Source organism: Ochotona princeps, chromosome 7 (genome assembly GCF_030435755.1).
Source record: "Ochotona princeps isolate mOchPri1 chromosome 7, mOchPri1.hap1, whole genome shotgun sequence".
NCBI classification, from domain to species: Eukaryota; Metazoa; Chordata; class Mammalia; order Lagomorpha; family Ochotonidae; genus Ochotona; species Ochotona princeps.
The window spans coordinates 38,324,237-38,330,236 of record NC_080838.1 but is presented as its reverse complement, the minus strand read 5'-3'; positions in this window follow the sequence as shown (position 1 = coordinate 38,330,236).

The following is a 6,000-nucleotide window of genomic DNA, read 5'->3' as shown; positions in this document are numbered from 1 at the left end:
ATAGCTGACTTTGTAATGAAAATAAATAAATCTTTTTAAAAAATAGAATGGTATAGACAATACAGAAGCACAAAAAAAGACAAATGTCAGTAATTGCTAACTTAATACAGCGGAATATGGAGGATATAAGCTATGTTGTTTATAATTGTTTTTCTATTCTCATTGCAAATTTTATAACTTCAACCAAATCGCTAAATAAATGTTAAAATTTGTGTTTTTAAAGCTAGCATGCATATTGAACATTTTTAAAGTCAATGTGTTTTCTGATTCTCTGGTTTCATGATTGGATTCTAGCTTTTTCTAGTCTCACAGAAACCAATTTGTATTTATTTATATATCAATTTGTGTGTATATATATGAATATATAATCATGTACAAATACAATTAAATTTTATTTTATTTATTTGAGAGAGAGAATCTTCCATCTGCTAGTTTATTCCCCAAATGGCCTCAAGATCGAGTGTGAGTCAGACAAAAGTCAGGAGCCTGAAACTCCTTCAGGATCACTTGATGATCTCTTGATGGGCCAGCGTCTGCTGCTTTCTCAGGCACATTAGCAAGGAGCTGGACAGAATGGACAGCTGGGACTTCAACCCAGGTTCAAATACAGGCTACAAGTGTGCAGTCGGTGGTTTAGCCAACTCCTGCAGCATAAATGTTGCAATCAGTGTGTTCAAAGTAGAAGATGGGATACAATTGCACGATGGTATCAACAATAAATAAATGAACAGTACTGACATATAGCCCCCTTAGGGAGAAATGTCTAACCCAAACCATGGTAGAATTTCTTATGACTTCTTTCATTTCCAATCTTATCCCTTTAGAGACTCAAGGAAAGATTAAAAATTTTTCTTTGCTTTTTTCCATATTCCTACTTCATTACCCAGACTTCAAAATGACTTGGATTATATTGTGGTAATAACTAAAATCTCATTGGCTTAATCTGATATGAATAAAGAGCTAAAAGTAACTCTGTAACTTCTTTCAGGAGCAATAAAATGATATAAAATTGTTGCATATTATCTCCTGTGACCCCATGATATTCAGGCTAACATAGTATGCACTGATATCTGGTTTACATTTTTCTGAAACGTAACAGAGACTTGTAAAAGAACCTGATGCTATTCAAACTCATGGTCACAATGCCTGCAATTTTAACAAGGGACCACTGATACTGCATTTCAGAGGATAAAGGGTTCCCAGTGCAGGCAAACCCACCTCCTTCAGCAAGCATTTTTTGGTATTTTTACTTTTTGATTGTTTGTTTGTTTTTCTTTCCAAAGGAATACTCCTACCAGCCAATAAAGATCATTTATATTCCAACATTTGGAAGGATTCCCTCTTGTCTTTGTGTCTTCCCAACTTATGTTTAATTTATTTTCTATTCTATTCAACCTTGGCAGTGGATGCAGAGAAAATTTCCCTCTGGATGTTTGCAATCGCAAGATGTCATTAGGTGCAAACTTCAAGTTGTATATACATAGCCACTTTCTCATCTTATATGCACTATTTTAATAACATTTCTTATTTTTAAATCATTTGAGACATTAAAAAATACACAAAAGAAAGCAATAACTCCTCCCATTTTCCTCATCCCAAAGCAATCATTACTGATATTTTGTTATTGGTAAGAATGTCAAATTGAGATTTGCTGAATCATCTATTGTTTTCACAATCTTTTGTCCTGTCTCATATTAAATTTTCATATAGACAAGAGTTAATTCCTATGCCCAGGTTCCGCATCTTGGCTCCACTCCCTAGTCACTTTCGTCTGCATGTTTCTTAAAGGTGTTAAGCTCTTCTTGAATTAAAGAACTTTAGATTTATAATATCTCTGAGAAGCCTTATCTTTCCACATTTCTTCTAGAATGTATTTAGTTTTTCTTTTTACTTTTTTTTGTAAGATTTATTTATTTTTGTTGGAAAGGTAGATATACAGAGAGGAGGAGAGGCAGAGAGGAAGATCTTCTGTCCGATGGTTCACTCCCCAAGCGGCCACAACGGCTGGAGCTGAGCCTATCCAAAGCCAGGAGCTTCTTCTGGGTCTCCCACACTGGTGCAGGGTCCCAAAGCTTTGGGCCATCCTTGACTGCTTTTCTAGGCCACAAGCAGGGAGCTGGATGGAAAGTGGAGCCACGGGGATTAGAACCGGCACCCATAAGGGATTCCCACGTGAGGACTTTAACCACTATGTTATCATGCCGGGCCCTTTGACATAATTTTAAAGATAAGATTACTAAATGAAATATATAACGTTGTGGAGGTTTTTCTGTTATTATTTTTCCTAGAACTTCAGTTTTAATAGAAGTTTATATTATCATGATGTTAAATATTCCAGTATTTAAAAGAGTCATATTTCTGCCATTTTAAGGCTTTCTATAAAACCTGTAGTCATTTTTAATGTGCATTTCAAGTAGATTAGTTTGTTCTTTAAAAGGCATCTTTGGATATACTGATTAAGTCACCAGTTGAAATGACTGCATCTCATATCAAAGCACACAGTTTGAGAGGCCCCACACAGCAGCCTAAAGGCTGAAGTCCTTGCCTTGCATGTGCAGGGATCCCATGTAGGCACAGGTTTCAATGCTGGCTACTTCACTTCTCTGGCCATTGCAGCCACTTGGGGAGTGTATCATCAGATGGAAATCTTCCTCTTTGTCTCTCCTTCCCTCTGTGTACCTGCCTTTCCAATAAAAATGAAGTAACATAAAAGTCTTTAAAGTACATTGTTGATTTCCAGTTACCCCACTTCTGGTCCAGCTGTCTCCTATTCCACTCTGTGGGCCTAAACATAGAAACAATGCTCGGGTTACCTCACTGTCACCCGTGTGGGAGACCTGTGGGGAGTTCTGGCCTGCTGTATTCAGCTTAGCCCAGCCCGGTTATTGCAGGTCTGGGGAGTGAATCAGCAGAACCAAGATTTGCTTCTCTCTCTCTAACTTTCAAGTAAAATAAATAGAAAAAAAATCTAAATTTGAAAAATGTAAAAGTCTTTTAAAATAAATTGGATTTAATAAAAACAATTAAAGAGTGGGTATTGACTTGTGTAACATGTTGTCTATCACTTATAAGGGTGATATAGCCTTACTACTTTCTTTGTAATAAATGCTGAATATATAATTACTTGGAGAATTTTGAATTGTACAATCGTTGTGGGTTTTCACTTCATGTCAGACATTTGATTAAAAATTCACAGAAGAAAACTGTCTCTCTACTACTAAGATTAAGATTTATGTGTTTTTCTTTTTACTTTTCATTAAATTTACTTCTCACTAAGTGGTAGAGTTCTGTTTTACAGAGAATATCCAAACTAATTCTGGACCTGGAGAAGGCCCTAAGCTTTATCTTCTGTTCTTCTTGCACTATTACTTAATGAGGTTCATTAAAGCAGAACCTCGGGTTCCCAAATCTTGACAGCAACCCCCCAGGCAGAAAATCAGCTTTGGTTATTTTACCTGCCAAGGTCCCAGCTTTAATTTCAATTTTATCATGGCATACTTATTTTTGTGCAGGTCATTAGTGTCTTAAAATAATTTAACTCTTTGACTAGATTTCAGTTGTTTTAATTTAAAATATCCTCCAGGTCTCAGTCTTCTCTATGACAGTGTGATCATGATGGACTGAATCTGTCCACAGTCACTTTTATCGCAAAGATGCCACTGAAGCTACTTTTTCCAAAGGCATTCATCAAAATCAGTGGATGCTTTCTGGTCATTATTTTAAATGTCCACTCAGCTAGATTTCTGATTTGACTTTTTCCTGATATTTGGAAAGCTCTCTTCACTTACATTTTATCATCAGACACTAAGTTCATCTTTTTCGTTGCTCCTTCTTAGTCATTTTTCCAAACAGTAAGTGTCAGAGAGGTTGAATCTTGGGGCTGGATTAGCGGCATTTTGTCTTTTCTGTTTCTGCATGAGCTCGCACATTGTCATGGCTTTCTATAGCTGCAAGCGTGTCCGACAGAATCTAGAAGTGTCATTTCCTACTCAGACATTTTCTGAGTCTCGAATAACTTGTGCAATTGTAAACCTTACTCATCTTTATTTGAGGCTTTTAATTACTTTGCATATTTAAAATTAAGCTTTCTCTGAAAGGTATTTGTCATTAAACCCTCCCTCGGTCAATGGAAGGAATAAATTTATATTAACCAGAAAATCATTTTGATCTACCTCCCATTCTGCCTTGCCCAACTATCATCTCTACAGCAAATAATTTCAAGTCTACATTAACAATAAAACATTTTCACTGTACTTTTTCTTTTTCTTGCCATGATTGCTTCACTCTTATCACTTCTCACAGGCACTGATCCAATCGCATCTTAACAAGTTGTTCTTCCGTTTCTTGCAGGGAAATCTTAATATGGTAACTGAAGGCAGTGCAAATTCATCAGTTGTTTTATACTAACACCACCTTAAAGGCAATCAATGGCTTATCCAAAAATAATGAAGTCTAAATAAACAATAACAACTCAAAACCTCTTTAAGTATCTCTTATTTCTGTCAGATTTTTCAGTCTCATGAATTGGACAATGACTTCAGTCAATGCCATTTAACTTAAAATGCTAGTGTTGGTGAACACAGCATCTAAGACAAGCCTGTTCCCCACCAGAATACCTGAGTCATCTGACTTGTGACTCCAAATTTCCGCTAACACAGACCCCAGGAGGCAGCAGTGACATGTCAAGTGATTATATCCCTGCCTTTCACTCAGGAGATTTATTTTAAGTTTCTGGCTTCAGGCTTTGGCAGCATCTAATAATAGCGTTTGCAGAGATTTGACTGGGAAAGCATGCTTTTTTATCTTTGAATCGAAAATAAACAATGTTTTTTAAAGTCAAAATATAAATGTAAAAACTCCATGAAAACCTACTAAATTCGTATTTTTGCATTGCCACTCAGCTTATATTTTTGATTTGATTAACCACAAATTGAAAATATTCTCAGGGGTGGACAAAATGTCTCAATAGGCTAGTCTTCCACTTCCAGGCACCAGCATCCCCTGTGGGTGGCAGTTTGTATCCCAGCTACTCCTCTTCCCATCCAGTACCCTGGGAAAGCAGCAGATGATAGGCCAAGGTCTTGGAACCCTGAATCGGTATGGGATATTTTGAAGAAGCTCCTGTTTCTTGGTTTTAGCCTGGCTCCGTACTAGCCATTGCAACCACCTGGGAAGTGAACTAGTACGTGGAAGATTTTTCTTTCTGCAAATACGCCTTTCCAAAGATAATAAAAATAAATCTCAAAAAAGGAGAAATAGTGTTGTTTATACTGAACAGAAATTTATTTTGGTGATTTAATAGATAGTATTGTTGAGTGTAAGTTTGAAGAAAAGGTAAAATTTTATACTGATCTGTAGTTAACAAACTTAATGTGATTATTTTGTTATTGTTTACATGCATTTTCATCACATACACGTACTGACCAAATTGAGTTTTTTGGTTTTTGTTGCTGTTGTTTTAGTTTGAAAGGTAGAAAAGAAGAAGGCGAGACAAAGAGTTCAATATTCAATCCATTCCCCAATGGCCACAAAGGCGGAGCCGAGCCTTTCCGAAGCCAGGAGCTAGGAGCTTCTTCTGGATCTCCCATGGGGGTGCAGGGATCCAAAGACTTGGATCATTTTCACCTGCTTTCCCAGCCCATGAACAGGGAGCTGGATTTCAAGTGGAGCAGACAGGATATGAACTAACCCCTTACGGGTTGCTGGTTGAATCACTGTGCCAGCTGCAAAGTAAAATATTCTCACAAGCCCCTGCTAGGTACCACCCTGTATACAACCACTGTATTAACTTCTGTCATATATTTGTTCTATCTGCTTTTGAACCTTATGTAACTGGAATCATATATTTAGTTTATATTTTGGTTCTTTCAATCAGTATAATAAATTTGGTGTTCTGTATAGCAGAAATTCATATTTTGTTATATTTGTGTAATCTATACTTTTACCTGGAGAACACAAGTTTGTGTTCATTCTGTAATCATTGGCTATTTGGGCTGTTTT